This window comes from Vanacampus margaritifer, chromosome 15, assembly GCF_051991255.1.
Source record: "Vanacampus margaritifer isolate UIUO_Vmar chromosome 15, RoL_Vmar_1.0, whole genome shotgun sequence".
NCBI lineage: Eukaryota > Metazoa > Chordata > Actinopteri > Syngnathiformes > Syngnathidae > Vanacampus > Vanacampus margaritifer.
The window spans coordinates 13197635-13210195 of record NC_135446.1 but is presented as its reverse complement, the minus strand read 5'-3'; positions in this window follow the sequence as shown (position 1 = coordinate 13210195).

The following is a 12561-nucleotide window of genomic DNA, read 5'->3' as shown; positions in this document are numbered from 1 at the left end:
TAATCTGATTAAAAAATGTAATCGTTTGACAGCTCTAGAATTAACGTGGCAGACCTCATCCATCCAGCCATTCTTATTTGATTCTTTTTTGTTTTGTTTTTTACACATTTTTGGAATTAATTATAAATTTTTTGAAAAAAATGATTTAAGTCAAACAGCTCTGTAAAATTTTGTGATCATTTTCTACGGTTATGATATATTGTTGCACTCCCAAAGGTCATCAAAGGGCGTGTAGAGAGTCGAAATGAACCCTGAAATCAATGGAATTTGACTATAAAGTCAATTTTGTAAATTAATCTATGATTGGATTGTCTTTGTATTTTTACATATTTGTGTGTGTTTTTATTGTATGTTTTCCACATTATTTACTGTTTTGTGATGAGTAGATTGCCGAATAGAACCATAAAATCAATGGCATGCAACTTTGTTACAATATTGCCTTTTTTGTAATTATGACTTTTTTTTCCGTCAAAACTTTTGCTTCATAATGTTCCGACTTTATTCTCACAACATCCAGACTTTTTTTTTTTTTTTTTTTTTTTGCAGTTGGCCCAATTCTGGAGCACTTCCCCGCATTCCGGGAGCATGAATGCACAGCTAGTGCAAGCGAGTTTTAAGGGAGGAAGTCCTCCATCTTACCGCCATGCCCTTAAGCCTAATTAAATATTAAACCTTTTATTGGATCCCGCGGAGGTATTTGTAAATACATTTCATGCCAGGAGAAGCACTGAAGATTCCAAATTCGCCTCTTGACACAAAGTTGAGGTTATTGCCATCGCACCCCCTCCAGCTCCAGCGCCCTCCAGTCCATTTAGGAGCATTTAGAATGATGAAAGACAAAGGGAATTGTTCGAGAAAAGCTTCCATGGGAAGGAAGGCAAGTCAGGCCAGTAATAAACTATTCCTCGACAGGATTGGACATTTTAATGCGGGTTTTAACGATACAGGATGAGTGACAACCGCCCCCCGTCACCACCCCCCAAAAAAACAACAACAAAAGCAGGAGACCGTTTTAGTTGATGTCTTGACAAAAAAATGAGGACCAAACAGAAAGGGCAAGGCTGCGGAAAGCAATTTTAAAGTGCGGAAACCAGAAGATGACTGAGGCTGATGCGGCGCTCGGGCAGCATTTGTTGTGCATTCTTTCAACTGTTCATTGGACTAAAAAGAAAAGAAAGAAAAAATTCCATATCTATCTATCTATCCATCTATCCATCCATCCATCCATCCATCCATCCATCCATCCATCCATCCATCCATCTATCTATCTATCTATCTATCTATCTATCTATCTATCTATCTATCTATCTATCTATCTATCTATCTATCTATCTATCTATCTATCTATCTATCTATCTATCTATCTATCTATCTATCTATCTATCTATCTATCCATCCATCCATCCATCCATCCATCCATCCATCCATCTATCTATCTATCTATCTATCTATCTATCTATCTATCTATCTATCTATCTATCTATCTATCTATCTATCTATCTATCTATCTATCTATCTATCCATCCATCCATCCATCCATCTATCTATCTATCTATCTATCTATCCATCCATCCATCTATTTATCTATCTATCTGGGGGACGCTAAGTGAGAAAGCTCGTTCCTGCTCATCCTTTCCCATCCCCGTCCTGTGCTGTCCTGTCTCGCCGAGGCACCTCAATTGATGACCTCGCTCGACTAGTGCGGATAAATCAGGATGGCCGTCATCAATACAGCCGCGGGGCTATGGGGTCATAACCCCAGTCGGAATAAATAGAGGAGTATGTTGTAAAACACACAATAGCCTTCACTTTGCTCCATCCACAATTCCCAGGTGGAAAAATTAGAGAAGGGAGTATGTGGTGACGCCACTGCAGTGCTGAAAGCCGCCAGCTGATGGCGCACTTTCACTAGAATCTTTAAACCTGCGTGCCACTCGTGGTATTAGGTGGATTTTATTTGGGAGGGCAGATGCCAATTAGCTATATTTGTCAAATCATATTTGTATTGTATTCATATGTTTCTGACTTTTGTCTGCTCTCTCTATGCTATTAGTTTCATGACTTGACATGTTATATAATGGCAAACAATGAGACAAACAAGGGTCGCACCACAGTCCATTCTTCCAGCATGTCATTGAAATATCTACCCCAGAAAATAGAATCATATTTTGAAGAAAAAAAAAAGCCAATGGCAAGACTGTATTCATGCAAGGATGACAGATTTATGTGATATTTCACAATCATAACATAGCTTTTAATTGTCCCAAAGTTAATGTAAGAGATGAGTAACTAACTGGTTTATTTATATATATTATTTATTGGTGCTCCAGTCCCCGCATGTATCGTAGGTCTGCACGTTTTTTTTTAAATGATATGACAATTTACTGCAAATCATTTTGCGGCTCCCAACGCTAAGGCAAAGTGCTTGAGGACCGTTGCTGGAAACTACCCACCGGCAGGCCATGCACATTTGCAGATAAGGCCCAAGCCAGATCGGTGTGGCCCGAGCTCATTGGTGGGAGTCATCAATCACAAGACGCCTCCTTCTGGTCAAATCAAGCGCACCCTGCCGAGAACAGGACGCCAGTGCCAAAGCCCAGGCGCGAGGCGTTTCCTTGCTGATGAGCATGAGGGGCATGTTGAGGCACTTTGTGACATCCAAGGGCACTTATTTCGAAGCAGATGGATGGGAAAGGCTTCCACACACCAACTGGGATCAGTTATTTTTTTCTTGTTCTGCTGGATGGTTGTTGTGTTACAGAGATGGAATAAGCATTCACACTCTCGAGTGAAGTTCTAGCAAAAAAAATGCAATCATTCACTAATTCATACTTTTTCTTTTCTGACACCTAATCGAGTCGAGTTAGTGGAATCAGATTATTGGGCTCACTATGGTGACTTAGCGGCCTCACCAGAAACGCGGTGACTTTTGGAAATTTGAAAAATGAGTCCACCGTTCCTTACAATTCCATCAATGCAAGTCTTGAGCAATAGCAATGGCCTGCATACGGCCAGCATTTCAGATCTTTCTGCCGGAGCTGCAGAAAACTTGAAGTACTCCCCTTGCTGTTTGCATACTACCAATTCCACCCAAGTCAAGGTCAGCTATTCCGCAGGAGAGGAATCCGAGCTATAACCATATCTGAGCAGCAGGATTCAGGGAAGTACTGAAGTGTAGCCCACATGTGTAATTGGCCTCCTGGCATATTCACACAGCCGCCCCATTAAAATGCCTTTGAAGCATGCCTGCCGCATTTACCCAAAGAACAAAGAACAGAGATGCGATGATCATGAATTTCATCCGTTCTTCGCACCCCGGATCACCGTTATTGACAGGCCAGATATGCAAATGAGCCGTCTGATGCAGACTGATACGTATGCTCGCTCCCTTTAAAGGTGCGTTTATCTTCAAATAGACAGACAGGATTGGAAAGCACAAACGGTAATATTTTGTGCGCGTAACATTATAACAGGTTGTTTCAAGCAAGGACAGATCGCTTTGTGCTGTTTCAACCAATGGGCCTTTTCTACTAAGCGGGTAGAGAATAATAATAGTACATCAAGCACAGACCTCCGCTAAGGCCAAAAACACCTACACAGCAGTCGGGGAGTGGCAAAAGTGAAAAGTAATTAACCCGAAACAGGTTCTTGCTCAGCATGTTATTTATATTTATGTAATTTATTTATTTTTATTTTATTGTATTTTCAGAAAAGGGTCATATAGTTACTTTGGATTTTGACATAATGTTGCGTAGAGTGTGAAGAGGGTCTTCTGCCCAGGTTTAGTCATAAACTGTTTTAATTTACTTATTTCCTCTATATGGACCATTTGTCTGTGTTTGAAGTCAATGTGTATTGAATGATGTTTGTAAAAGTCTTATCTCATGTCTGGTGAACGCTGGGGGCTTGGGGGTTTTATGGTACCGCCCTTCAAGATAGTATAAGAATGTTGTGAGTCTGCTGTAACTTCGCACTAGTGAGAGGCTGCCATTTTAAGGAAACTCACTTGTGCCCGGAATATTCTGTAGAAATAAAAGCTTCGAAGTGACTGCTCATCGATCTCCAGCCTGCATTCGGATAACCAACATTCTCATTACTCGAAAGAAAACGAACACGAGGAGGAAAAGATTATTTTCTTCAACAAGTGCCGAATAGAAACATGAGATCACAATTGCCATTGTCAGACACATGACACCGGTGCATGAAAATTGCTGCTTTAATTTATTATTTAAATATCAAAAGTTTATAAAAGTAAAGTCAAATTGATGTGAAATGTCATAGATCCTCCATATGAGTGATTCTCAAAGTGTGGTACGCAAGCTCCCTCTAGTGATAATTGAATGTCACTGAACTCTAACTGCATATGATGTTACCGCGGCTTCAACTTTTTTTCTGTTTTTTTTTTTTTAAATCCTGTACAGTACATTTGTTTAACACAGTTCAGTTTTTAACGTTTGAGTACAATGCATTTCAGCACAATTTAAACTGGTATTCTGCCTAGCAACAGAGCAGTTCAATTAACTACCAATGATGAGGCATTGTTCATGTACAGGTGTGTGTGTGTGTGTGTGTGTGTGTGTGTGTGTGGGTGGGTGGGGGGGGGAGTATAGCCACCTCACAGTACAACAAGTCAAGATCAATCACTTGGTATATAGGGCGATATATTATGCAAAAAGTCGTGCTTGTCGCCAGGTCGAAGTAGAACACATCATTAAACTGTATACTGTATGTTTTGCGAACTTCACCTTCCCGGAGACGCGTTGGGAATCAGATCAAGGAGAGAAAAATGAGGCTAACGCCGCCGGCAACGTCATCCAGCCTAAACCCGTCGATGTTTTGATCTGAACATGCTCGCGGTGTATGTCCTTGGGAGATTCTTAGCAAATATAAAACGGATAAACAATTAAAGAGGCTGTTTTGAATTCTAATTAGTGAACTATTTGATACAATGCGGGAATGAGATTTCGAAATTAGCTTCAAATCCAATAAGGAAAAGAGAACAATACATGTTCTGTACAAACACAACATGACAAACTCAGCCATATGTGGAAATAAGACAATAAAGGCTCCATTCTCAAAGATTTAGAATTTTTGTCCATTATTTAATGGTTAAGGCTTTGCAGAGTTAAAGATATACTGTACGTTTTGTAACTACTGTACAGTTTAAAATATGGTGAGCAGATTTTCAAAATTAATTAAACCGGAAGACTACTATTTAACTTAAAATCAAATATCCCATAAATTCTCACCAGAAACTACGACTATAACAAATGTAATCACTAGACATTCTGTGAACCGGTGGCTGTGTTATTACTTTAGCTAATGCTAAATGCTATCTTGGTTGACAGTTCAACAGCGCTATATCATTGAATGCACTCACCGTTATCCAACTGCTTTTGCAGCTATTCCACATTGTAGCATGCCGCCAGAAAATGCTCAGCTCGCATTCGTCACTTTGTAAGTAACTGCAGCATTAGGTGAGTAGGACTTTCCCATGACTCGTAGACACGAAAGCTGGACATACTGTAGTTCCAAATCCGGTATAACATGGGAACACCTGCAAGCGATTAGATGCGGATGAGAATGTGAAGGTAAATAGGAATAGTTAAATTCCATTTTAATTGGTTTATTGTAGAAATCAAATCTAATCAATCAATCAATCAATCAATCAATCAATCAATCAATCAATCAATCAATCAATCAATCAATCAATCAATCAATCAATCAATCAATCAATCAATCAGACGTATGTGATTGATATATACATGGCTGAAACTGTAAATTGGTTTGCTGACTGGACTGAAAAAGAAAAGAAAAGAAGGGACGCTGGGACGGAATCTGTGTAAAAGTGAGACATAAATTATGAGGCAGGCGAAATCTGCCGGAACTCGGGACACGAGGCTCAAAACCAAGACCGCAGAATGATAATGAGCAAATTACTGTATTTCCTTTCTGTTTAAGTCCCTGCCACTTCTCCCTGTCCTTTCTTTGGATTTGTTACCATCTGACTTCATTTGTCCCGGATTCTCGGTGAAGAATGCATCCCAGAGGCTATATGGAGACATTAAGTGAAAGCGAAATCTCAAACTGACCAGTGGAGACTTCACTCATGTTCCTCTCATGTAGAATATGCAATGAGAAGAAATACTTAATTCTGGATGTCCTCTATGCCAATGTGAAAGAAAGCATTCGACTCTTCTCTTCTTCCTCTGACCACAATTCCATACACCCTGGCTTGAGACAACCAAATGTTGTGCCCTATAATTGAGCAAATGTGGTTTCTGGGCATATTTCACACCACCTGGGTGACCTGTAGGCCTCCCTAGTCGGTAGGTATTGAGAGGGGGCAAGTGGGAAGTGGAGCACCGGGACCCGGCCTGAATTCAATTAAATCCAACACTGGACATTTGGGGCTTTGTTGCATTACCCTACTAAATATTTTACGAAGCCAATACTTGGCTTGTTGTGCCATGGTCGATTCACAAAAAAAAAAAAATCAAACAATAGCTTAGTCGAACATGACACCGATTCCACCTCAAAATGCTGTCAGTGCCTTTCGGGTGCCGGTGATCAAAGCCCGTCTTGTTTTTAGGATGAGTGCATAGATGATCAAGGCGTTATGAATTCACCTGAAAGGTGAGAGTTCGTGTGATGAAAGCATCAACACCGTTCCTTTTTTGTTTGTTTGTTACACAGACGCATGAATTTCTCAAACACACTGATGACAGAATTGCATTAAAAATTCAGTTCTTTTTCTCCATTAGTTTTTTTTTTTTTAAGTATTTGACACATGTAAAAGTACTGGGCTAGCAATTCTAGTGCACAAAGTCTACCTAATCTCAGTACCTCAGCATACTTAAGAGAGATGTTTTGGCTGTGAACTGTGAATTGGGGGGAGGGGGGGGGGTGGCTTACAGGCTTGGTTGGAGAACACAGAGATATCCTGTCATTTGTGTTGCAAGTTCCAACTTGGAAATAGGACTCCTTGGCTTCAAACTTTGTAGGAATGGATTAAGGAAGGTCCACCCCTAAACTATTGCTAATGCTTGAAAAAAAATCTATTATGATAAGGAAAGAATGGGGTCGTAGGATCTTTTGTTATTGGCGTGCTGGTCCTCATACGTAGGTATGCACTTTTTGACACGAGATAATAGTTGATTGCAAATGAACTGCAGCCCCAATTTGAGAAGCACTGCTTTAAGTAGTTAACAGAAGCCCAATCCTCCTTCTCTCTTTGTTTGTGAAGATTGTGTGCTGCTCATGCTGCTTGCAAACACAGCGGGGTCCTAATTCCACTCCGGTAATGCTCACAGCCCCGTGACTAATCCTCCGAAGGCCACAGCAACACACTGAAAATATACATAACCGTCAAGAGCCCGAACACCCACATGCTTTGCTTTTTGCCACGTTGAAGAAGAATAACATCAAACAACGGAAGACCATCTGGAGGTATTAACAATGAGCCAAACATTGACTTTTTCTGCACACTGAAAAGTGTGGCTGAAAGCGGATGAATCACCTTGATTGCATAGGTTCATAGTAGACCAACTATAGGGACAGGGTTGCATCAAGATGCGACTAGACTACAGACGCTCCCCTACTTACGAACATTCGAGTTACGAACAACGGTACATACGAACATGTCTGCGCGTACAGTACGTCGAAAAATGTTCGGAAAGAGATGCTGTAAGTTAGATTTTGTATTGCGCGTAGTGCTTCTTTCCGCCGCTAATACCGACGATTGGCGCTGTGAGAGCTCATTGGAGGCTGAGCAACGTGGCGAGGAGGAGGAGGAAGAAAACGCCGGTCCCCATGAAGCAGGAAATAACTTTTGAAGCCGATTCCAGTGACGACGAAGAATCTCTTATAATATAAAATCCTCCTCTTCCTCCTCCTCCATCATCTCCTTAAGCATCGAGTACATCTTCCAAAAGTAAGTTAAACTTCATTTTATTTATCTTATTACGTACATGTACATACTGTGTGTGTGTCTTTCGCTCTCTCTCTCTAACATACGTAGTACAGTACAGTACTGTACGTATTCTCTCCATTTTACTAAAAGTTTTTTTCAGTACAAACCAATGCAGGTTACTTGTACAAGCCTTAAACATACTTATATAAACCTTCAATATACTTATATAGGCTTTAAACATAAATTATAATACAAAATATAGCACTGAAGCAACTTACGAACAAATTCACCTTACGAACGATCGTCCGGAACGTAACTCGTTCGTAAGGTGGGGAGCGTCTGTACTACTAAAAACACAAAAATAAGGTCTCTTGTTCCTTACACATGTCCAAAATGAGGCCAAGAGAGAAGATCCAAAATGGAATTTTATGTTCCCAGTTGTTGCTAGGCAGAATTCACAGGGTTGATAAATTGCTCTGCACCAGTCAAGCCAAACATCAACTATGGCCAGGTTAGGAAGAACAAAAACTTAGAAGCAAAAAAAAAAACTTTAAAAAGAATAATTCAAACACATTAATTTGCTATCTCACAGATGCAGGAACACAAGAACAACAGGAACAGAGACACCCAAAATGCCATCATGTACAGCTGGGATTGTCCCAGTCCAAGTGTAAATAAGAATTTCCTCACTGAGCTCGGGCTTTATAAGACGAGTGTCGGCTTGCTCCAATGAATGTCGAAAGGCAGAGAGAGCAATCAGCCATCCTTCGTATGTTCAAGATGGAGGGCCCACCGCCACACGCTCACACACACAAACAACCAATCACCTCGGGACAGTGATTGATGCGCCGTCCTGCTTTGAAATCTATCACCCCCGAGAGCGCAGTGACTGGCACGTTATGTTACGCTCAGCTTAGTATGCAACATTGAGGAAAATAATTATTGGAGTCTCGTTCCAGCTATGTTAGCCAATCGGCTGCTTCCCTTTCCCTTGTGTCTTATCCAAATATCTTGCGTTTTTTCCCTCAAAGTTATGTAACTGCAGAGCTTTGTCACGCCAATAAAATCTATCCTGGGAGTCTGTCCCATTTCCAAATATGACGCCATTCTGTGGTGACCAATCAGTGGTGGGAAGTACAAATACTGTACTAAAGTAAAATTTTCAGGTATTTTTTTCCCTAAAGACTTTTGACTTTTAATCCCTAAATTTGAAAAGTTATCTGCACATTCTAGTTCTTCCTTTGTACTTCTCCCGAAGTAGCCTACATCATTTGAGTACTTTCCCCACCTCTGCTTTTCAGTGACTTGGTAAAACGCACACATTGTCATCAGAGCTCCTCAGGGTGATGTCTCGCTCCATCCTAAATGATGAAAGCCAACGTGACGCCAGTCAAATTCATCATTCATATTACCGATGTGGCCGAATCACTTCCGCACCCGACCCAGTCATTTGTCAACTCCCAGCTCTGGGAAGTACTGTGGGTTATTTTTCTTCACCTCCACCTCTAACACCCCCCCCGTCGCTTGCTCGATAAGTGCTCTTTGCCATCTTGATGGAGAGTCGGCGGAATGGACGCAGCGTGAGAAAAGGCGTAGTTACGAATGTCCAGCAATTTGATTGACGAGGCCAACCTAATGCTGGAGTTCATTGATGGTGTTTGCCAAAGTTGTTTTGGGCGGTCGGACATTACAGGAACTCGGAATTGGGTCGGGGAAATAGAGCCTTTGTATACAAAAATACAAAGTAACAACAGAGAACAGGACTGTATTCAGACAGCCTTAAAGAAAACACTTGAAGCTTTTTTTTTTTTTTTTTTTTAAATATTACAAAGCAACTACAACAGAACACATGGAAGACAGCATGGGAGAGTAGGGATGGCCAACCTCGACATGCTGAGAGAAAAACGGGGCTAAGGAACCTGAATGTAGGCTACTGACAGAAGTGTCATTCAGTAACTCTTGCTAGTGCAATGTACAATTCCATATGACAGAATAGTGACTAGACAAATCAAGAGTGACTAATATAGGCACATAGCAACTGCATAGAAACTGTCCACATGATCACATTATCATCATAATCGGCATAGTAACGGCAAAAGACTATACAAACTTAGAGAGGCTAATACATCATCATACAAACATTATCTTCAAGTGACATAGCAACTGCATAGCAACTACAAATATATCACAATGGACATAGCAACTGGCAACATTAACATTATAACACAATGACCCCCCCTCCCCCCAAAAAAAAGAGTGACCGGACAAACTAAGCGTGACAAAAAAAGGCACATAGCAACTGCATAGAACCTGAACACATTATCACATTATCATCATAAGGGCTATAGTAACTGCAAAAAAACAAGACAAACTAAGAGTGGCTAATACATCATCATACATTATCATCAAGGAACATAGCAACTGACAATATCAACATCGTAACACAATGAGTCAACACAGTCATAAACTACTACACCAACAGTGACTTCTTGATTGGATTGTTTAATCAATTATTTCACCAAATAAATACGGATTTGTTGCATGAAAATTAACTCTTTGACTGCCAAACATTTTCAGAAAAGGGAAGCCGTCAGTGCCAGCCGATTTAAGCATTTTGACTGATCTTTCAAGGTCCACAGAAAATTTTGTGTTTGGACTATGGAAACACACATACTACCAAATGAAAGATTGGACTCTCATTTTTCATCAGAAAAAAAAGTTTGTTTCTACCTTATTCCGTTTTTCAATAATCAACAATAGAAAATGGTTAGTTTCACCCAAATGCTCTGTTTTGAAACAAAAAACGGAGAAATCAAGCTTTTTGTGAAACGATATTATTTCATGCACTCTAGTGAATTTGAGACCTTTTTTTTCCATGAATGATGCCACAAACACCTAAACAGTGCTTAACTTCACAATGAAAAAGTGTTTTTTTGACAGCAAAATACGTTTATTTACATTCAACAGTGTAACAATTTGGCAAACTATTTACAAATGTGTGCAACCGTGGTACTATTTACAATTGTGTGGATGTTTCAAATACAGTTTTTCTTTTTGTAACACTCCCCTGCGTGCAAGGCGACGCAGCAGGATTTGCACAACAGATTAGTTTCACTGCGATGGCCCCTTAGCGTGCAGACGCTACACTTTCTTGCTGGTTTTTTTTCCGGGGAATAGCAAGTATATACTGCAGTGTGTGTTTGGCCATGTTGCCATCAAGTCTACTCTCAGGATCATGATACGGCGACGTTACGGTGGTGTTACGTCTGGCTTCCTCATTGTCCTTCAGTTCCTATACCGGGTGGTTGATCCATCTTATCCGCTCCATTCATGGTGGCATCGTAGTCCATAACCAGTGTCTTCTCCGTGATCAGACTGTACCCACTCCTCCGATGAATATGCATTGGACTCGGGGCACTCTTCGTCGTCCGATTGAATGTCCGCCTGAGCGTGCTCGGTTGTGCTCCGTTAGCATCGCTAGCCGGTGATGCTTTATGACGCGATCATAGCCGTCGCGTCAACGCTTCCAACTTCGGCGTCAACCTCGGAGTCACCATCATCATCATCGTCGTCATCAATGTGCTCTTTAGCATTGTTCCATGATTTTCGTCTTTGAAAAAAATGCTCAAGCGTGAGCTGCTTGCAACCGGTCGCCATTAAGGCTTCCTCAGCCATTGTCCCCTCAACACTCTAGCTCCGCCTCACGTCTTCTACTGACGCCTACCCAATCTTGTCCAAAGAGAGTCATCGCTGCCATCTAGGGGCCAAAAATAGGTATTATACTAACTAGATCTGCTTGATACTTTCAGCACAGCTGGCCAAGGCTTTCCTCCACCCGTTTCCAAAAAAAAAACTTGGTGAACGTCTTTTAACGTCTTTGGCGCTCCTCCGTAGGTTTTTTTCTAAACGTCATTTAACGTTTTTGGCAGTAAAAAAGTTAATTTCTTATTTTAATGTTATATTTTCGTTTTTTGTATTTTTGATACATAGTTTTTCAGTGAGAAACAAAAAAACATAATGTCTTTTTTTGCATTATTTATGATCAATCTACTTACAATACGTCACCCTCTTAAAATAATTGCCTGAGTAATTTTTGGGCTTTTTTTTTTTTTTTGCGAAAATTATCTCCTCATGATGCAAATTGTTCAATTGTTTTGTGTTTCATAAAAAATCTGGAAAAATGACTACGGCGATTATTTTAGGAAGGTGTCGAATTGTGAAATCAATTACCTAATAGAATAATAACCCCAAACCTCAGAACTGTGAGCCAAATGTGCTAAACACTGACAACCATGCTGCCTCCAAACTTTTAAACTAAAACGTTTTAATTGTATAATTCATGGGAAATCAACTAAACCGGTTATTGAATGAAATAAAAAGACTTGAGGTCAAACCTCACAGTCACACACAAGGTCAGAAGCAGAGCATTGTCCGAAGAGTTACCATTCAGAATCTGATGAATTGGATAATTAAGCAGTGTGCATGAGGAGGTAAGCGAGAACAGCGCAACATTGAGCGTGGCGTATCAGTGACAGGCGTAGAAGGAGAGCAGACACTAATTTAACACTTCAAAGCCATTCTGCTATTCACATCTGACTTTATACCTGTAATATATTTTTAGGCGCAGCGATTGTGGCTGCTTCCCCCGG